Source organism: Lactuca serriola, chromosome 6, assembly GCF_051521515.1.
Source record: "Lactuca serriola cultivar US96UC23 chromosome 6, Lser_US96UC23_V15, whole genome shotgun sequence".
NCBI classification, from domain to species: domain Eukaryota; kingdom Viridiplantae; phylum Streptophyta; class Magnoliopsida; order Asterales; family Asteraceae; genus Lactuca; species Lactuca serriola.
This window is the reverse complement of record NC_136413.1, coordinates 8,197,412-8,220,230: the sequence shown is the minus strand read 5'-3', so window position 1 is coordinate 8,220,230 and position 22,819 is coordinate 8,197,412. Positions and strand designations below refer to the sequence as shown.

The 22,819-nt window shown below is 41.3% G+C and overlaps 1 long non-coding RNA gene across 2 annotated transcripts; it reads right to left on the bottom strand.

Annotated features, from left to right (window-relative positions):
- Positions 1-20,140: 20,140 nt before the first annotated feature.
- On the bottom strand, positions 20,141-21,077 carry LOC145059389 (uncharacterized). 2 transcript variants are annotated; one of them, XR_013686755.1, is made up of 2 exons: positions 20,517-21,077; positions 20,141-20,390 (listed from the first exon to the last, which is right to left on the bottom strand). It is a non-coding gene; the product is annotated as an uncharacterized LOC145059389 (long non-coding RNA). The 2 variants fall into 2 exon arrangements; XR_013686756.1 differs by having other exon boundaries at positions 20,569-21,077.
- Between the last annotated feature and the right edge of the window lie 1,742 nt (positions 21,078-22,819).

The window sequence follows — 22,819 nt, the reverse complement described above, 5'->3', positions numbered from 1 at the left end:
AAACATCAATGCTAGAGACACTGCCTAGCCCTAGCAGTCAAACAAAAAGTTGAACCAACCCGGGTACCCTCACCATAAATGGTCAATTCGTCCCCACTTGGGGTTCGAACCACCAGAAGCTACCTCTCACAATCAATCATGGCTTCAAATCTACTCAGCCAATCCATCCCTACAGTCACGTATACATCTCACATAGGGATGAGAATCAGGTCAATCGGGTAGATCTCCCCGAATAGCTCCAAAGTACATCCACGGAAAACGCTCGAAGCAGAAACCTTGTGTTCGTCGGAAAATGCTTCAAATCTATTGTCACATAGGTATGATGATTCGCAATGGGTGGGACTAGCATTTAATGCCATGTACCATTACGTCTGGCTTCTGTATTTTTGAGTACACATTACAATGGTTTCCAGTCATGACGTTAGCAGCTATTATTACGGTTTTCGAATTTCCCGCCCTTTTGTGCCTATATAATTCTTGCCTATTCAATTTTCCTTGTTATTGCTCTTTGTCTCTCTAAGTTTATTCTTCTTTTTGTTAAGGAATCTCCGATTAGCATCGCCCTAACCCATGATCAGTTTGCTACTCTTCAAGAGAGATACGACTTTTAGCCAGAAGATGGTGTCACTTTTCCCGGTGAACACGCTACCTTTATCAATCCTCCCGAGGGTAAATTCGGTTCATATGCGAAACACTTTGATGCCGGGTATCATCTTCCGATGTCAGATTTCTTTTGAGAAGTTTTCCATAAACACAAGGTTTACATCAATTAGTTGGTACCCAATGGTATAAACAAAGTAGTTGCTTTTGAGATGCTTTATCATTCTAATGGGATTAACCCTGATAGTTGGGTCTTTCGCCATTTTTTTCGTTTCGATGTTGCTTCCTCCGATGAGAGTTATATGTTCGTTGTTCATAAGCATAGTCAGGTTCTAGTGACCGAGTAGAAGAATTAGCCAAAGAACTGGGCAAATATCTATTATTGGGTTAATATTGATCGCGTAGGGCTCATGGAGCGGTATTCGACTTTTGTGTTTGACCAATCCTTTAACCTTTATTCAGACAACGAGCAGATGGCTAGGATTCTTTGTTTTCTTTTCATGTTGTGGCTGATGACTTCCCAGAGTATGTGCTTGTTGGGGCTGGGATGAGTATGTCATGGAGGCCTCGTGGAAAGACGTCGGAGTTTTATGTTACGTTGAGAGGTTTCTCTTGATTCTGTTAATCATGTTCCATTTTTTCCCTTCTTTCCCCCCCCCCCCTCCTCCTTTATATATATATATATATATATATATATACATATATATATACATACATATATATATATATATATATATATATATATATACGTATGTAAATCTATTCTTGGTATGCAGGTGTCAAGAATAGGATTGATTTCATGGACGTGCTGGCTAAGAAGTGGATGGGGAGTCTCCGGTATCGAGAGGTGGATCTCAGTGATAGGGTGTTACCTTCTTTCCCTTTCTGTAATGAAGCTTTTATTGCCCGAGCATCTGGCATTCAAGACGATGAGCGGTGTTGTGCCACTATAGAGCCCTTACTGCATGCTTCAATTGATTTTCTTAGTGTTGATGTTGGTATTGAGTCTTCAAGGAACAAGTCTCTTGAGGAAGAGGTCGTGGAGGATAACAAAGAAGGGGTTCTTCCTTTCGTAAACAAGCGTAAAGCATCTTGGCAAAGTGTGAGTGGTCAGGATGTTGTGGGTCTGGTGCTCGTACGACATCTGCATCCACGAAAATTAGATAGAGGAAGCTCTCATGTTGTCAATGTTCAAAATGAGGTAATTGATATTCCTGACGACGGAAATATGGAGAAAGTTGTTTATGAGAGAACGTTGTTAGGTCTGAGTCGGTAGTTGTGTTCAAAACTTCAGAGCATTTAGGAGTTGGGAGTGAACAAGGTAGTATAAAGGAGGGGTTTCGTCTTTTGCGCTTTGGGCATGATGAATTTCCAACTATTGGTGCTAGTAAAATAGGGGCTCCAATGGTGCGACGTTTTCTCCTTCCTGGTCTATAAAGAACGATCCTTGTCTTCCCTTGTTTGAATCTGCAATTGATTTTTCCAAGAATGCGTTTCTGCATGGCACTTAATCTGAAATGGCTAATTACTCCCTCTTTGATCTTGTTGGGTCATTTTGTTTTGCTTCAACTCAAAGTACTAGTTTTGTTGCTAAAGGTGCTAACTGTCTTTAGCAGTTCTTGGTTGTTGATCGTGATCATGCCCATATGATGAAGGAAATGTAAGTGCTTCATTCTGAGAATACTGTGTTATAGAAGAAGGTTTACGAGTTTGAGGGGGATGCCTTGCAGCTTAGTATCGTTGTCGTGGAGAAAAAGGTGTTGGAGAAGTGTGTGATAGGTCTTAAACATGATAAACTTGCTTTAGGTGTTACAATTGGCCAGTTGAAACAGGAAAATGAAGGTTTAAGCATCCGGTTGGAGAGCCTTGAGAAGGATTTGGCGAAAAAAAGATCCAGTTGTGGAAGAGAAGTTTGTGTTCTTAGGGGTTTTGTAACGTGAAATTTAGTGGATAATGAAGGAATGGTTGGCTGGAGTGGTTCATCATGTCTTCGAAAGTCCTGAGTTTCGTTATGGTATAAATAATTTTCATGATGCATGTATTGCTGTTGGAAAAGTTGTGGAGATGCAGGAGGCGAAAGAATTGGTTGGTGGTGGTGGTAGGTTGGAAGATGTGTCGAGGGATGGTGTTGACCATGAGGGGGAGGTTGATGAAGCATTAGATACTTTTGTATCACTGTACTATATGTTGATGGGTTTTAGCCATAAGAACTTTCCTATGTGCGCATGCAAAACCCTAATGCTTGGATCTAGGATTTCTAATTAAACATGCTTTGAATCCAAGACTTCTAATGGCTAATTAGGTTAAATAACAACATTGAAACAGATCTAGAACCATACCTTTGAATTCCTTGTTGATCTTGTTGTCTTGGAGCTTCTAGAGTCACAATTGTCACTCCTCTAATGGCTTACAAACACCAATAGCAAGAAAGATGACTTAGGAGAGAGGAGAGGGGAGGAAATCGGCCAGGGTTCTCTTACTTTAGGTTAGGTGTTGATTTCCCTTGCCCATGGGATCTATTTATACTTGTAGACTCCTTAAGGGTTACAATCTAAACCCTAATTGGATAATCTTCTCTTAAGGCTATCCAAATCCATTCCATAGATAACCCCTTGGACGATTTTGAAGCTATCCTAGCTTCTAGAATCCGTCCCTTGTATATCTATATGGATTTACAGTCTAAATCTTAACTATCAAACAATTGACAGTTTATACCCCCTTTATTTAATTAATCTCTTTAAGTCACCAAATTAATTCCAATTAATTCTATGACTTATATTAATCAAATAACAATATATTATTCTTTATATTATTCCCATAATATATTAATAATATTTACTCTCTCTTGATAAATCATCCTGTCAAGTTGCTATGGTGAAGGTAACCCAAAAAGACCATGCACAACCGGGTCAAGTACTTGCCTAATATAGTTGCAGCCTTAGACACTATTCCAACATATGTATGTGCTTGATTTGGAGAGATTGGATGAGGATAGGCTAAAGCAGATGGTGCAAGCTCCTGGTGGTGTCGGTCCCTCTTAATTTTCTTATCTTTGTTATGCTTTTACTTTGGTTACGACATTGGGTATTAGGCTGGTTTAGCCATCTTGACATGTTTTTGCTTGTTATTTTAGAATTGTTGCTTGGTTTACGGATTTTACACTTGAACTGCATGAATCCTCATTGATTTTCGTTTTTTCATTTGTTCCAGTTGGCTCTTTGTTTGATAAGTTGATAAGACGGGTTGTTGATTGCATGGAATACTAGATCTTGGTAGACCTTTGGGGATTCTCATGCTAGTTGAGTCGATAATTTTCTTTTTCTTGTCCTGAAATGGGTCTGAATTGTGTTTTTGAGACAATTTTTCAGTTTGGAATAGTGAGTCGAGCCATTTGTTCTCAATAATCAAGGCAGGTCGAAGCCATGGTACTTTAGAACCGTTTGTTGTTATAGAAAGTAAGTCGAGGCATTTGGCCTCCATACTTATGGCATGTCAAAACCAGGGGCTTTGGAACCGTTTTCCATCATAGAAAGTAGGTCGGTGCATTTGGCCTCCAGACTAGAAAATAGGTCGAGGCATTTGGCCTCCAAACTTAAGGTAGATCAAAGCCAGGGGATTTGGAACCGTTTGTCGTTATTAAAAGTAGGTCAAGGCATTTGGCCTCCAGACTTAAGGCACTTCAAAGCCAAGGGCTTTTGGATCGTTTTTTATTATAGAAAGTATGTCGGGGCATTTAGCCTCTAGACTTAAGGCAGGTCAAAGCCAGGGTATTTGGAACTGTTTTCCGCTTATTTGTCACATGTGAATTTATAAGTGTGCACTTTAGTTCTATGAAATTCATCATTGATTTCATATCGGGAGGAGAGGGTGATCATTCATTCCTTTCTTACATGCTTTTGAATGGAAAACATCATAATAAATGAAAGGAAAAAAGAGGAGGGGGTCTTGTGCCCTCATTCTTGTTGCATGTTTCTCAGTAGTGAAATCATCTCAGGTTTTGGACATTCCAAGTCCTTGGAATGGGTATTTCTAGATTCCAAAACTTTGTAGGGGCCTTCCCAGGTTGTTCCTAGCTTGTTCCTTGGTTTGTCGTGGCTGGCTTCATTTTTCCTCAACACCAGTTCGCTTATTTTGAATGCTCGCTATTTTACCCTTTTGTTGTAGTACTTTTCAATATTTGCTTTGTACACTATTTGATGGAGTGCTACCATGTAGCGTTTCTCTTCTATTAGATCGAGGTTGATTTGAAGATCTTCAACGTTCTTTTCGGTATTGAAAGATAGTATATAGGGGGTTTCTATGAGCAGTTCTTGTGGTAGAACTATTTCCATGCCATATACAAATTTGAATGATGTCTGTCCCGTTCTGACATGGGGAGTGGTCCTATATGACCATAACATCGTGGGGACTTTGTCTACCTATTTACCTTTCTTTTTGCCCAAACATTTCTTGATTCTAGCTACTAGGGTCCTGTTAGATACCTTTGTATGTCAATTGGCTTGAGGATGAGCCACGGAAGTGAATCGTTGTTGTATGTTATGTTCTTCACACCATTTCCTGAGAGGGTTTGCAGTGAACTGTAGACCATTGTTGCTGACAAGTGTCCTTGGGTTCCAAATCGTGTCAGAATATTCTTCCACATTAATTTGATCATGCAACGTCCGTTTATTGTTGCTATTGGTTCTGCTTCTATCCACTTTTTGAAGTAGTCAATGGATACAACTAGAAACTTGACTTTACCTAGGGCTTTTGGGAAAGGTCCCACAATGTCTATTCCCCATTTGTGTAAAGGACATGGACTAGACATGCTGGTTAGCAGAGCTGCCGGTAAGTTCTATGTTGGTGTAAACGTCTGGCATTCTTTACATCATCTCGTGATCTCGACTGCATCCTTGTAAATTTTTTGCCAGTAGATTCTGAGGTGGAAAATCTTTCCGGCTAGTGCTCTGGCCCCTTCATGCATGCGCACTTCTCTTGCATGTATTTCTTGTAATATGGACTTTCCTTCTTGTTGTATTACACATTTTAGCCATGGTGCAAGGTAGCTTTTCTATATAACGTTCTGTTGTGAATGGTATACTTGGGTGATTTGATTTTTTTTTATCTTCCATGCTTCTACTCCGTTGTTTGGGAGGATTCCATTCAGCAAGTGGTCAAAGTATGGTGTCATCCAATTTGGTTGGTCTGTTCTCATTACGACGACTTCTTGTCTATCGATACTTCTTGTTGGGAGGATCTCGATGAGTACCTTTTTTCTTCGACATATGGTCAAATGATGTTGATGCCAACTTACTTAGTGCATTTACCCGCTTGTTTTCGGATCTACTTATCTGTTTAAGGGTGAAATGCTTGAAGGTTTCAGCTAGATATTTTACTACTTTTACATATTTTTGCATTCTTCCATCTCACAATTCATAGAATTTGTTGATTTGATTTATTGCCAGCATGGATTCACTTAGCACTTACATTGCCTCTGCCCCTATTTTTTTGCTAGGCACATCCCTGCTAACAAGCCTTCATATTCTGCCTCGTTATTGGATGTATGTATATCAAAATGTAATGCATACGTAACTTCTTCGCCCGTTGGTATTTTTAATACCAATCCCGCTCCTGGTCCTTCCTTGTTGCAGGCACCATCGGTATGTAGGGTCCAATATGTTGCTTCTTCTTTCAAAGGTTTTGTTTGTCCAACTTCCACATAACTTGTTTTTTGTGTCTTATCTGTTGTAGTAAATTCCATCAAGAAATATACTAGGTCATGTGCTTTATGATTAACCATGGTCTATACTCGATATTGTGTTCACCGAGTCCGATTGCCCACTTAGCCAGTCGGCTGGAATTATCTGGTTTGGATAAGATTTAGCGGATGAGCAAAATAGTGAGGACTTCGATGTGATCTGCTTGGAAGTATCTATGTAACCTTCTATCCGCATGAATTAGAGATAGGACCAAATTCTCCAATATTTAATAATTTAGTTCTGGTCCTAGTAGTGTCTGTTGAGAAAGTAGATTGGCAATTGTCTCCTATCTCTTTCTACTGCGAGGACTGCACTGATGACCTCTTGGGAAGTGGCTAGACATATGGATAGTGTTTCGCCTAGCCAACGTTGGGAGCTTTTGGAGGGATTTCTTTATCTGTCTAATGAGTGCTTTACTTTTTCTGCCCATCTGAAATTGTTTTTATCTACACATTCTTTTAGGGTTTGGAATAATGGCATGGCCTTCTCGGGCCACTTCGAGATGAAGCGTCCAAGTTTTGTTATCTTTCCATTCAACCCCTATATATCTTATACATTTATGGGGGAATTGGTTTCCCGAAGGTCTTTAATCTTGCTTGGGTTGGGTTGTGTGTAACACCCAGTTTTCCAGGTATATTGATTTATGTTCTATTTCTTTAATTATGTAAGGTGACTCGACGAGTTGGTGCTTAGACTCGTCGAGTCTGGTCGCGACTGGATGACGTGGTTAATGAGGGGACTCGACGAGTCAATGGAGTGACTCTCCGAGTCAGATCTGACGAAAGAAACTCTACTTTCTCGGGTTTGGGGCCTATTTAAAGGCCCTTATGGCCTTCATTTGCGGCTACCAGTCCACAGAGAGAAACCCTAGAGTGCTTGAGCGTCTTGAGAGAGAAAGGAAGCCATTCTTGACCTTTTTGGTATTGTTTAGCAAGAAGAAGGAGGTCCTAGCCGAGAGGAAGCAAAGGAGGTTGCTATTCTGTGGATTTGAAGCTTAGATCATCGCATTTGAGGTATTAATTCGGCTCTTCTTCTGTTTTATGAAGAGTATATGGATTTAGGGTTTCTTGTGCCCTTTGCTAGGCTGATTGTATGTCCAAATAGTCCCTTTCTGGTGATGAGGCTTTGGATCTGGATCCATAGAGGTCCAGAGAGCCTTACTCATCAGGCTTTATGAAGAACAATGGAGGTTATGACTTTAGGTTAAGGTATTTGCGGCTAAATCATCATATATGGTCATATAGATGTTGCATGTGCATCAAGATAGAGACTTTATGTGATTATTGAACTTCGGAAGGTTAGATCTAGGGATTAGAGGAATAGATCTGGCCTCAGAAGGTTTTTTGAGGTTGTGCATGAAATGAACTCGCCGAGTCCATGAGCAGACTCGACAAGTCGGAGCGGGTTGTCCCGTGACTCAAATCAGTGGATGACTCGCTGAGTTGGGTGAGTGACTCGGTGAGTCAGAAAGGATTCAAAGGACTCGAGTTCACGTATGGAGTCGACGAGTCTATGCAATACTCGACGAGTCGGGTCAAAGGTTGACCGTTGACCAGGGTTGACTAGTGTTGACTTAATAGCATTAGTCAAACTAAGCCATGAAAGTATTAATTAGAGATGTAATTATGATATAGGAGGACGATAGGTCGAGGAATCGAGCACGAGTGATTATCCGACATCAAGCGAGGTGACTCTTCTCACTATGCCATACCCGATGGGGTGATTATGTGTGACCGAAAGGTCTTATGTGTATGATGTTTATGTGATGCATGTTATATATGTGATACGTTATGATATGAGTATGATGATATGGACCGGAAGGTCAACAGAGTATGGGCCGGAAGGTCAACAGATTTATGGGATGGAAATCCCCTGAGACACTTGGATCTGAAGATCCTATAAAGTTATGGCCTGGAAAGGCGTAGGTGTTGTATGTGGTATTTTGGGGAACTCACTAAGCATTTATGCTTACCATTTGTGTGTTATGTGTTTCAGGTACTAGTGATGATCGTAGGAAGGCGTCGGCGTGATCGGTAAACACTTGCAGATGATATGTTTTTGAGATCTTGGGATATGGAGTATGTATTGTGTTTTGTGGAAATATTGGATACATGATTTTGGAATGATTTGAAATGAAATGTTTTTACTAAAAATTTAAATAAAAAAAAATTGCTTGAAATTTTGCGGTGTTACAAATTGGTATCAGAGCCTTGGTTTGAGGGATTCGGATTCACCTTCGGGCGTATTTGAACTCAAACCGAGGATTTAAGAGAGATTTTCATAAAATAAACAATTTTTCTAAAGAGTAAAGGAATTTGAAAGATACGCAAGGAAGTAGTGTGTATGATCAGCCAGCGCCCGAACGGTGATTTCCCAAATTACCCTTACATTATGTGTTATGAGATATGTTGTAATGTGTGATGCATGCTAGAGTAGGCTAGGTATTCATATTAGGACTAGAGTGGTCTGAATTGTGATGCCTTAGCCTAGGAAGATTTATGTTGCCGTGATGTCTTAGAGTGAGTAGGTAGCAGTGAGGTGTTATGATAGTCTACCGAAGGGTAGCTTATGTGTTGTAAGAGATAGAGTACTTGTGACTTGGGATCCTTGGAGGATGACTTGGGATGAATACTGGTGCGGTGTGGAAGGTAGTATTGGGCCCGTACTACTGGAAACACCGGACCAGTGTGCAGTCCAAGTAGAAATCCTTAGGGTACTAGGAATCAAGTAGGTTTGGGTTAACGAGTGCGAGTACACGCGAGCGAGTCCCTGATATTTTATGTTGTATTTCAGAGACATCATGGTTGGGACACGCCACAGATCGGGGACTAGCGAAGGAGGAGTGAGTGATGAGGAGCTCCGCCAGATGATTCATGATGAGGTGGCTGCTGCCATCAGGGCTGAGATACCAGAGATGTCCGGGTCTATCAAGACCACGCTGATTGAGACCTTTGATGAGCGGTATGTTGCTCTTACTGATGTTGCTGTCGCTGCAGCCACTGCAGCTGTCGCTGTAGCCACTGCAGCTGTCGCTGCTGCCAAGCCGCAAGGGGGTGACTCGTTGCTGTATCGGGAGTTTAGCAACACGAAGCCACCCGAGTTTGATGGGAAACAGGATCTGATTGTTGCGATGAGATGGATATCTGACATTGAGGGATGCTTCTACACCTGTTTTTGTCCAGAGCATTTGAGGGTTCAGTTTGCGCTGAACCAGCTTCGCTTAGGAGCGAAGGACTGGTGGAAGTTTGTGACGGCACATCTTACTTCTCGGAGATTTCAGCAATGGCCTGGGAGAGGTTCACTGCGATGTTTCGAGGCAATTACATTCCCCCTGTGGAAAGGGAACGTTTGGCCTAGGAGTTCTTGACCCTCAAGCCGGGGACTGAGTCTGTGACAGTAATTACGAGGATGTTTCATGAGCGGGCGTTGTTTTTCCCTGAGCACGTGTCGACCGAGCATGCATGTATGATCCGATACCTGAGCATTCTGAGGAGAGACATTCGGGAGTTCGTGGCGAACTCATCATACCGAACATTTCCTGAGCTCCAGGAAAATGCCCGGAAGAGGGAGATTGAGCTGGAGACTCAGGCCAGGGAGGAGGCCGAGTCACAGAGTAGGGATAAGCGGTCGGCATAGTCTCAGCCGGCAGCCAAGTGGGGAAAGCCCACCGATTCGAGATCTGGGGGCCAGAAGGGCCGCACTTGCATGAGGTGCGGCAAGGGGCATGATGGGGTTTATCGTTCTGGTGCTTGCTACAAGTGTGGCAAGGAGGGGCATGTCGCCAAGGATTGTCCCAAGGAGTTTATGGTTTGCTTTCATTGCAACCAGACCGGACACCGGAAGGTCGAGTGTCCACAGTTGAGGGGGACAGCGCATGGGACGCCGCATGGGTCTACCCCTGCTGCTTCACGAGCTATTGAGGGTCGTCCTGTGAAGGCCAAAGCACCGAAGGCGCGAGGGAGAGCTTTTCAGCTGACAGCGGAGGAGGTCCGTGCAGCACCCGACATCGTGGCTGGTATGTATTATGTTCTTATTTATTTATGTTGTGATGAGATGTTGTATTCATATTATGTTATGCGTAGGTACTTTCCTTGCAAATTATGTACCTGCATTGGTGTTATTTGACTCGGGTGTGAGTCGGTCATTTGTATCATTAGCATTCAGTAGGCACATCAGTATCCAACGAGAGGTGATGAGTCGACCTCTACGTGTTTCGATAGCTGACGAGCGAACAGTGTATGCCACGGATGTGATTCGGGGGTGTATGCTTGAGATCTTCGGAGTTGGGTTTCCGATAGATCTGGTTCCAATTGTGATGGGGGACGTATGTGTTATCGTGGGAATGGATTGGTTGAGCCAATTTGGGGCGGTAATAGACTGTGTGCAGCAGCTGGTGACGATCCGTGATCCTAGTGAGGGAGTGCTGACAGTTTATGGTGAGGGAATTCGTTGTGGGTCAGCATTCTGTTTGGCTGCCAGAGCGAGGCAGAGTTTGCAGCAGGGCTGCAAGGGGTTCGTAGCCTATGTGATGGATACACGGGAGACCGTTGAGAGGCCAAGTTTAGTTGATGATGTCATGATAGTGCGTGAGTTCCCGGATGTATTTCCCGAGGAGTTATCAGGTGTGGCTCCCGAGAGGCAGGTGGAGTTTCGCATCGATTTGATTCCCGAAGCCGCGCCTATTGCTAAGGCACCTTATCGCCTTGCACCGCCAGAGATGCTGGATCTATCCTCACAGCTTCAGGAGCTGTTGGGGAAGGGGTTCATTCGGCCGAGTAGCTCACCTTGGGAAACACCGATCTTTTTTGTCAAAAAGAAGGATGGTTCACACCGGATGTGCATTGATTACCGGGAGTTGAACAAGGTAACGGTCAAGAACCGTTATCCGTTGCCAAGGACTGATGATTTATTTGATCAGTTGTAGGGGGCATCTTGGTTCTCCAAGATAGACTTGAGGTCTGGATATCATCAGATGAGGGTGCGTGATGAGGATATCCAGAAGACGGCGTTCAGAACGCGTTATGGGCACTATGAGTTCATGGTGATGCCTTTCGGGCTCACCAATGCGCCGGCAGCGTTCATGGATCTCATGAATCGGGTGTGCAGGTCGATGCTGGATCGATCTGTGATTGTGTTCATTGATGATATTCTGGTGTATTCTAGATCCCGAGAGCAGCATGAGGAGCATTTGAGGGAGGTCCTCGGAGTGTTGAGATCGGAGAGGCTTTATGACAAATTCTCCAAGTGAGATTTTTGGTTACGGGAGGTCCAGTTCCTAGGGCATCTCGTTAATCAGAATGGGATTTTGGTCGATCCGGCCAAGATTGAGGCAGTGATGAGCTGGGGGTGCCGAAGTCAGCCTCCGAGATCAGGATTTTTCTGGGATTGGCGGGTTATTATCGGAGGTTTATCGAGGATTTCTCCAAGATTGCAGTTCCACTCACTAGGTTGACCCAGAAGGGTGTTGCATTCTCATGGGGTCCAGAGCAGCAGATCTCGTTTGAGACGATTCGCCAAAAGTTGTGTGAAGCCCTGGTGTTATCCCTTCCAGAAGGAGTTGTTGATTTTGTGGTTTACTGCGATGCATCGATATTTGGGTTAGGCGTGGTGCTTATGCAGAGGGGGCATGTGATAGCGTATGCATCAAGGCAGCTGAAGCCTCATGAGGTGAGGTATCCCACTCATGATCTGGAGTTGGGGGCAGTAGTGTTCGCCCTTAAGATCTGGCACCACTATATGTAAGGGGTTCGTTGTACCATATACACGGACCACAAGAGTTTGTAGTATTTGATGGATCAGCCTAACTTGAACATGAAGCAAAGGAGATGGTTGGATGTGGTAAAGGATTATGATTGTGAGATCCTGTACCACCCGGGCACGGCGAACGTGGTAGCTGATGCCCTGAGTCGGAGGGAAGAGAGTGCCCTGATCCGAGGTATGTGTATGAGGATGACCGTGATGACTCCGGTGTTGGATGCCATTCGAGAGGCCCAGGCCGAGGCTGTGAGACCGGAGAACCGTAAGAAAGAGCAGGTGAATGGGCAAGCATCTGAGTTTGTTACTGATATCCGAGGGCTTATGACATTTCAGGGTCGTATTTGGGTGCCGTTCATTGGTGGGACACGTAGCATCTTGATGCAGGAGGCGCATCGATCGAGGTTCTCGATCCATCCCGGGGCCACCAAGATGTATTTGGATCTGAAGAGAGATTATTGGTGGCCATGCATGAAGAGGGATGTAGCGTGGGTTGTAGAGAGGTGCTTAACCTGTCGTCAGGTTAAGGCCGAGCACCAGCGTCCGCATGGTAAGTTGCAGCCACTCGAGGTTCTCCAGTGGAAGTGGGAACAGATCTCTATGGATTTCATCACCAAGTTACCCAGAACCCCAAGGGGTGTCGATGCGATTTGGGTAATAGTGGATCGACTGATGAAGAGTGCCCACTTTCTTTCTATCAGTGAGAGTTCTTCTACGAAGAAGTTGGCAGAGATGTATGTGAGGGAGATAGTGTCTCGGCATGGGGTACCGATTTCGATTGTGTCGGATCGGGATGTACGTTTTACTTCCAGGTTTTCGAAGAAGTTTCATGAGGAGTTGGGTACGAGATTTCATTTCAGCACTGCCTATCACCCTCAGACCGATGGTCAGAGTGAGCGGACTATTCAGACTCTTGAGGACATGCTTCGCACGCGTGTATTGGATTTTGGAGGGAGTTGGGACACGTATCTGCCTTTGGATGAGTTTTCCTATAACAACAGCCATCATTCGAGCATCGGTATGCCTCCTTTTGAGTTGTTATATGGGAGGAGGTGTCGGACTCCCATTTGCTGGGGAGAAGTAGGGCAGCGGGTGATGGGTAGCACGGAGATAGTGCTACAGACCACCGAGCAGATTCAGCAGGTCAGACAGAGGTTGCTGACAGCCTAGAGCCGTCAGAAGAGTTATGCGGATAGACGGCGGTCAGAGCTCGAGTTTCAGGTGGGTGATTTCGTTCTCCTGAAAGTCTCACCTTGGAAAGGTGTGATTCGATTCAGGAAGAGAGGCAAGTTGGGGCCTCGGTATATTGGTCCTTTCAGGGTGACCGCCAGGGTGGGCAGGGTAGCGTATTGTTTGGAGCTACCTGCGGACTTGAGTCAGATTCATGATACCTTCCACGTGTCTCAGTTGAGGAAGTGTATCGCCGATGAGTTGGCAGTGGTTCCATTAGAGGACATTCAAGTGGATGCGAGCCTTAACTATGTTGAGAGGTCGATCGTGATTCAGGATAGGAGGATCAAGGTTTTGAGAAACAAGGAGGTGTCATTGGTTCAAGTCCAGTTGCAACATCGGAAGGGGTCCGAGCTGACTTGGGAGCCGGAGTTAGAGATGAGTGAGCAGTATCCAGAGTTATTTGTTGAGCGAGAATTTGAGGGCGAAGTCTGATTCTAGTGGAGGAGAATTGTAACACCCAGTTTTCCAGGTATATTGATTTATGTTGTATTTCTTTAATTATGTAAGGTGACTCGACGAGTTGGTGCTTAGACTCGTTGAGTCTGGTCGCGACTGGATGACGTGGTTAATGAGGGGACTCGACGAGTCAATGGAGTGACTCTCCGATTCAGATCTGACGAAAGAAACTCTAATTTCTCGGGTTTGGGGCCTATTTAAAGGCCCTTATGGCCTTCATTTGCGGCTACCAGTCCACAGAGAGAAACCCTAGAGTGCTTGAGCGTCTTAAGAGAGAAAGGAAGCCATTCTTGACCTTTGTGGTATTGTTTAGCAAGAAGAAGGAGGTCCTAGCCGAGAGGAAGCAAAGGAGGTTGCTATTCTGTGGATTTGAAGTTTAGATCATCGCATTTGAGGTATTAATTCGGCTCTTCTTCTGTTTTATGAAGAGTATATGGATTTAGGGTTTCTTGTGCCCTTTGCTAGGCTGATTTGATGTCCAAATAGTCCCTTTCTAGTGATGAGGCTTTGGATCTGGATCCATAGAGGTCCAGAGATCCTTACTCATCAGGCTTTATGAAGAACAATGGAGGTTATGACTTTAGGTTAAGGTATTTGGGGCTAAATCATCATATATGGTCATATAGATGTTGCATGTGCATCAAGATAAAGACTTTATGTGATTATTGAAATTCAGAAGGTTAGATCTAGGGATTAGAGGAATAGATCTGGCCTCAGAAGGTTTTTTGAGGTTGTGCATGAAATGAACTCGCCGAGTCCATGAGCAGACTCGACGAGTCGGAGCGGGTTGTCCCGTGACTCAGATCAGTGGATGACTCGCTGAGTTGGGTGAGTGACTCGATGAGTCAGAAAGGATTCAAAGGACTCGAGTTCACGTATGGAGTCGACGAGTCTATGCAATACTCGACGAGTCGGGTCAAAGGTTGACCGTTGACCAGGGTTGACTAGTGTTGACTTAATAGCATTAGTCAAACTAAGCCATGAAAGTATTAATTAGAGATGTAATTATGATATAGGAGGAAGATAGGTCGGGGAATCGAGCACGAGTGATTATCCGACATCAAGCGAGGTGACTCTTCTCACTATGCCATACCCGATGGGGTGATTATGTGTGACCGAAAGGTCTTATGTGTATGATGTTTATGTGATGCATGTTATATATGTGATATGTTATGATATGAGTATGATGATATGGACCGGAAGGTCAATAGAGTATGGGCCGGAAGGTCAACAGATTTATGGGATGGAAATCCCCTGAGACACTTGGATCGGAAGATCCTATAGAGTTATGGCCTGGAAAGGCGTAGGTGTTGTATGTGGTATTTTAGGGAACTCACTAAGCATTTATGCTTACCATTTGTCTGTTATGTGTTTCAGGTACTAGTGATGATCGTGGGAACGCGTCGGCATGATCGGTAAACACTTGCAGATGATATGTTTTTGAGATCTTGGGATATGGAGTATGTATTGTGTTTTGTGGAAATATTGGATACATGATTTTGGAATTATTTGAAAATGAAATGTTTTTACTAAAAATTTAAATAAAAAATTGCTTGAAATTTCGCGGTGTTACATTGTGTTTCCTTCCCTAGTGACGTAGTAGCCCAGGAGTTGTCCTTCTTGTGTCACGAATGTGCATTTCGTGGGGTTTAGCTTCATTTGTGATTTCTCTAACGTTTTAAGAGTTTCATCAAAATCTCGTAACAAAGTCGTTTCGTTCTTGCTTTTTATGACCATGTCTTCGACGTATACCTCAACGCTTCGTCCAATTTGGTTTTGGAAAATCTTATCGACCAATGATTGGTAGGCAGCCCTGGCAGTCTTGAGTCTGATGTGCATTTTTTGATAGCAGAAAGCTCCATGATTAGTGTAGAATGTTATTTTATCTTCGTCTTCCTTTTGCATCCATATCTGGTAGTATCCTTTGTATGCGTTCAGAAAGCATTTCCATTTCAAACCCTCCAGCGACTCTACTTTCTGATCTATCTTGGGGAGCTGGTAGTAATCTTTTGGGCAAGCTTTATTGAGATCTGTGTAGTCTATGCACATTCTCCAGCTTTCGTTGTGTTTTCGAACCATGATTGGGTTGGCTATCTAGGAGGGAAAGATGGCCTCCCTGAGAATGCTTGCTCGGATGATTTTGTCTACCTCTATGTTTATTACTTTGTTTTGGTCTCCAGCATAGCCTCTCATTTTTTGTTTTACTACCGTGCTGCCAGGTTTGACATTCATATTGTGCTCTATCACTTCTCGGCTTATCCTAACCTTGTCTGTTTGTTCCCATGCGAAAACGTGTTTGTATTTTCGTATCAGGTTGAGTAGTTTTCCTCTTGTCTGGTAGGGCGGTGTAGAACCTATTCCAGCCTTCTGATCTAGGTATCTCTGTGTATCACATCTTTCATTTTTGGTTCTTCTTCCCTTTGTCGCTTTTCGCCCCTTTGTGATTTCTTAGGGTTTCATAACTTGATTGCACTCAAGGGGCTTCTTCATGATGGCCCTTGCGTTTTCCATGCCTATTCTTGTGGGGGATTTGATAAAGCCATGAACGGTTGGTGCAACAGCTCCAAATCGAAGAATTATTGTTCATCCAAGGATTATGTTGTGCTTGGATGCTGCTCGAACAATGATGAAGTGTAGTAATATTGTCTTCCTTATTGCATTATTCTCATATTCTAGTGAGAAAGGTAGGATGATCGTGTCTAATGGTGTGACATTATGTCCTGTGAAGCCTGCTAATATGCCTGGTGATGGTTCCATCATATCCCTCCATTAGGGGAGGGGAATTGTCTGAAGCAATGTTTGAACATGATATATGTCACGCTTCCTCCGTTGATGTAAACTTTGTGGATTGTGTTATTTTTTATTCGAGCTTGTACTATTAGAGGGTTATCTCACCCCCAATTCGGGGGAACATATTCGTGTGGTGAGAACTATAGATTTGTACCCTTTGGGGTTAATATGGTTGTTCTTGGCACTTTTGTTTGATGCTGGATCCGAATGGCGAGTATCTCTGACCTTTTTTCTGTGATTTTTAGTTCTTCTTTGATTGGTCTGGCTGCTAGCTCGACTGTGTTGTTTCGTTCCCTTAGAGTTCTGGTTATTTCTTTGGGCTCCCCTTGACGGATGCATTCATCTCATTCTTTATTTAGGATGCTACAGTCGGTTGTATCGCTGCCACGAACGTTTGTGGAACTCGTAATATTTTGACGTATCAGGCGACCTATCTAGAAATTTTTAGGTGTTTTTTGGTTTTTCGTTGATGGCCAGTATGTTCGGGGGCCTATGTCGCCTGTCATCCCTTTGGTATGGTTGATAGGGACTGTGGAAGAGTCCTCTTCTGCTTCCATAACCTCGCTTAGATTGGTTGTTGTTATAGTTGTCCCTTGGCTTTCCCTTCTGGGAGGTGGATGCCTTCAAATATGCTTCCTTTGCTATTGTGCCTTCTTCCTGTCGCAAGAATTTTTGGACTCACTCATTCATTTCATGTCTGGTCGTCGGCATCTTCCCAAGAAAATTTTTGGACAATGTTCCAGGCAGAAGACTATGGCCTCGTTTGTTTTTCTACAAAAGTACTTTTTGAGCACTTTTCCCTTCTGGTGGGTAGACGTTTCGCAAGTGCACGTCTTCTTCCGCAAAATTGGAAAAAGACAAAAGACATTTAACCACTTCCAAAACAAACAGCACCTATGTGTGAAGGCTCCAATGACAAGATGGTCGCTCTGCCCTGGAACATATAGTGTGGCTTCATTAAAGCGTTTGAAGTGGTCCCTTATCAAATCTCCTTCATGTTGCTTATAACCAATGATTTCTCGTACACCCCCCCTGTATTTTCTTAATTGCATGAAGTTGGTGAGGAATAATTCTTTCAACTCCATGAAACTTTGGATACTATTTGGTGCTAGATTTTTGAACCAAACCCCTGCGTTTCCATCTAGGGTGGTTGGAAAGTGTGTGCACCAAAATCGTGTATCTAGCTTTAGTGATTGCATGTGTCATTCGTATGCATCTATTTGGCTATCTAGACAAGTTGTTCCATTATATATTTTAGGTGAGGGAGTTTGGTTGTAGTGGGCATGTCATATTCATGTAGTTCTGGTACAAATGGTGATGTATGTTGATCTGATGGGGTTGCGTGGTTGTTTACTTGGTTTTGTGGAAAGGTTGTTTGTTGGAATATTGAGAAATTTGGATGGTGTGCGTTATTTAACATGTTGGTGAATGTTGGGAATGATTGTGCATGAACATTCTAAAATGGTATGTTGGAGTATATAAAGGGCGTACCAAACTGAACTGGTGAGGTGAACGTTTTTTGTGAATTATTTGCCATGCTTATGAATGGTGCAGCCAAGGACGGTCGCGCCGTCGGTGTTGTGTAGATCGGTTGGAAATTCGGTATTGGTTGCGCATGCATGTAAGGTTTCATTCTTATCTGTGGCGGTGTAAACGGTGGTGAGTTACCGGAGAGTAGTGAAATTGGTATTTGTGTCATGTTTGGGGTGAAGCTATTGTGGGTTGACTGTTGTTCAGTCATCGGAATGAATGGAGGTACCTATAACTGCTTTATCGACATTCCTGATGTAGGAGCATATGCGACGATAAGGGTGGTCGTCCGACTTGTTTAAGTAGTGACTGGGTCAAGGGATGGCATTGGTCGGACATGGATTTGCATCATGTTTCCAGTAGCTCCTTCTCTGTCGTTTTCCGCAATCGAGGTTTAGGGTTTGAAGCTTTTAGTATCGTTGTCTCAACAATCAGATAACACCAATGATTTGATATTGGACCTTTGGGATGACGGTGATAGTTCGTTTGGATGAGATCCGATGGAGATCTAAAATCACAACAGGAAATAGGCCATCAGCCGATCTCCGGAAGGAGGTCCCGAGAGAGCGCTTTGACGGTCAAGTCAATCTCAGAGAGAGAAGAGTGTATTGCGTAAGACTTAGAGAATGTAGGTTCAACCTCTTTACCGTTGGAAGCACATGGTCTTTTATAGTGGGGTGTTGGGCGTGGATCCCACTCGTGGAGATAGAAATATCAAGCCCCGATCAGGATAGTGGAGTTGATTGGTAGGTCATACATTTGTTCCCTATCCGAGTCGTGATTGGCTTAACCATGATAGTGGTGCGTACACATTCACTGGGATTACCAAGTGTCTGCTTGTCGTCTATCGACTTTCATAATATATGATATATGATAAACCTTTAAAATAATTTTAATTCGGAGAACAAAAATTTGCAGGTCTTATTTTTTATAAAAAGTTCAACTCATTTAACAAAACTTTTGTATCCTTATATATATATATATATATATATATATATATATATATATATATATATATATATATAGGAGTAGGATCAAATGAGAACACCAAAAAAGGTTGAGAACGCGAGAACAAAGTATATTCATTTACGATTCCATGTATTCATTTGTGGAGAAATGATAACTTTTTACGCCTTTAATTTCAATTGAAGAGAAAAAGCATATTCATATTGATTGTGCGTAAAAATTATCATTTCTCCACAAATGAATAAATGGAATCACAAATGAATATAGTTGTTCTCGCGTTCTCAACCTTTTAGGTGTTCTCATTTGATCCTTTCCCTATATATATATATATATATATATATATATATATATATATTTTACAAACTCACTAAAATATATTACTAAGCACTCCAGCATTTGCTTTCTTGAATTTGGATAAAAAAAAGTTTTCGTTTATATTTTATATTTTATAAAAATAATATTTCTTAAAACTAAAAAATAAACACCTTCAAATTTTATTTTAAAAAAAATCTTTTTAGAAAGTCACTAGAATAATGAGAAGAAATTATCCTTTAAATTTTTATGATTTTTTTTCTAGGTGTTTTAATAAAAAAATAGAAACTAAAAAAATAAATTTTTATTTCAAATTTTCATGATTATGTTCATTTATTAGTGAATTAAATTTTAAAAAGTTTGGTTTATTAAGATTTTTTTTCCAATGATTTTTTTTAGCTAAAAACAAAATTGGTGGAATAAAAGTACTATGTAACATAGAGCAGAGAGAAGATGTAGAAGGCTGACCGTTTTTTTTTTTTTTTTGACAAAACTGTCAAATTGGTCCCTGTGGTTTGCAAAAAACTTTGGATGAAGTCAAAAAGTTTTCAACTTGCATGGAAGGTCCAAAATCAAGAATTTTATTTGGTTTTGGTCCTTGAAAATATGAAATGAGTATTTTGCCCTTATTATTTATTTTTCACATTTTTTTATTTGTTTTAACTGTTTTATAACTAAAAAAGCAAAAGAAAAGAAAAATAGAAGGATGAGTCCACCCACACTCTCTCTCTCTCTCTCTCTCTCTCTCACACACACACAAATAAGATGAAAAAAAATCCTGGATTGCAATGAAATAATAGTTTGACACAATGAGCTCCTCATCAACGGTTGATAACATCTTTCATTATCAACCATATATCTTCATTTACAACACATCTTCTTGTTGAAACACTATATATCTTCATATGTTCATCGATGATCTTCACAAAAAAAATCTACCGTTCCTCATAGGTTCATCAGCTCAAATCCCAGATATTCATCATCATCTTCTTCGAAAACCATTTCGATTATCTTTATGCAAAACAAAATCTGGTTTCATAATCGAATCCCAAAATAACTAGATTCAACAAAGATATGTCCTTCCATTTTCGTTTATGTTTAAAACTAAATCATCACACTCATAAACAAAATTATTACCTAGATGTATTTTTTTCAAAAACAAATCCTATCAGAAGGAGAAAACACGAACCTCCATCCATCAAGCACAATTTTCCTTCACAGAATCGGGCATGAAAACCCTGAAATCCGACCTTTAAAACCCATAAAATACACATTTAAAGATATTCATGTTCATCATCTGAAATTGGACCTTGAAACCCATGAAATCGGACCTTGACACCCTTAAAATCGGAACTTGAAAACCCTAAAATTGGAATATATGAAATCAAATTGTTGGTCTTACCTTCATCAGATGGGAACGTGAGTACAGAGGAAGACGCAGATGCTTAGGAGTTGGGTTATGTTCTTCGACAATAATTCATTGATTAGTTGTCACGGGAAAAAGAAAATGGCAGAGGGGGCAGGTTTAGTGTGGTGATAGTTGAAGGCGGCATCGATATCTAAAACTACTTGGGGATGAGGTGGAGAACAGGGGAGAAGCTAGAGAGGGAGGAAATGGACATGAGGTGATAATCGGTGGTAGTTGTGGTGTTGCCGGAAAAATAGAGGTGTATATGAATGGAGATGGGACCAAATTCGATTAGGGGGGGGGGAGAGAGAGAGAGAGAGAGAGAGAGAGAGAGAGAGAGAGAGAGAGAGTATGTGTGTGAGCATTTTTTTATTTTCAATTAAAGTATGAAAATAAATATGGAAAAATACAAAAAAAAAATTAGAAGGGAAAAACGGTCCTTTCAAGTGCTTCATGGACCAAATTCATAGGAAATTCATGATTTTGGGACCAAATTCATCCAAAATTCTTGATTTTGGACCATCCATGCAAGTTGAAAACTTTTTGGACCCTATCCAAAGTTTTTTGAATACCATGGGGACCAATTTTGCAGTTTTATCTTTTTTTTTTGTTATTTTCCTTTTCCATTTTAACCCTCAAAAGTCGGAAAATACCAAAGTCTCACATGATTACAAAAATATTATATTATTTCGCGAGATTTTGACGATAAATAAATTTAAATCTTGACATTTTAGTTTTTTAATCCAACGACAACGATTTGTCATCACAGTCTTCACCAATTTTTGAGTCTCTCTCTCTCTCTCTCTCTCTCTCTATATATATATATATATATATATATATATATATATATATATATATTATCTTTCTATCCAAATAAAATAATAATAAATATTATATTTTAATAAATTTAAATATCAATTAATAATAATTAAAGATATTTATCGTCGTATTATATAATATTATATAGATAAAAAGATAAATAAAAAAGTATTTAATCTCTTAAGAAAATTTCTATAATTACAAAATAAAAAACATTTTTTTTAACTTTGACAAATTATATAGCTTATTAAAAGCTAAAATGAAAGTTATCTTATAAAACTTATTAGTGGCCTTTTGATGAGCTTGGGCTTCGGCCCAGGTTTCGCTTGTGTATTTATTACTTCGTGGTAGATTTCCTTCGTTTTAACATCTATTGATTTACAAATTATTAATCTGTATTTTCTTCTTTTTAACTTACAAATTCGAGTCAGGATAGGTACCTTTCGGATAATAACAATAGGATGAGCAGGAAACGATAAATTTATTATCGGTCCCAAACCTTGTGTTTGTCTTCAATATCCACCATGTCCTACTTCATAATTTCATATTGGGCTAACATATGCATCAACGTTTGTCATATTTGGTGTATTTAAGATTTTTACGCTGTTGTAGAGACGCACTAAAATAACCGGTTTTTATAAAAACCGGTAAAAATATTGGAGATTGGTTCAATTATACCTGAACCGGTGACTTGATGTAGGTTTAAAAAAGTTTCAAAATAAGTTTTTGCTCCAATTTTTCCGGAGTTTTTTTACCAAAATAATGTTTTTAAAAAACATATTTATGTGGTTTTGAAAATATTTACCATTTAATTAAAGCTACGTTAAATGAAAATTAGAAGCCAAATCAAAACAAAGAAATCGGCCACACCCATACCATGTTGTCTTTGAGATCGGCGCCCATCGTCTTCTTCGACTCCGGCCATAGCCGACGCCGGCCAGAGATTCTGCCTCCGCCGCATCAGACGCCAGTGAGTTTGCCTCCACCACAACAGACACCAACGATCTCTAATTTCCTACAAGTGTTCAACCCTATTATTTTTAGTTCTTAGTTCTGATTTTTGATTTCACTCATTTGCTTCTAAATTCTGATTTTCGAATTGTGACTTCAACCCTAATTGTCCGCAAACCTTAATTTCTTGCAAGTGTTCAGGTGGAAAGCTTAGAAATTACAATTCACCGTTTAAATGTATACATCGAGGAATTGCTACATT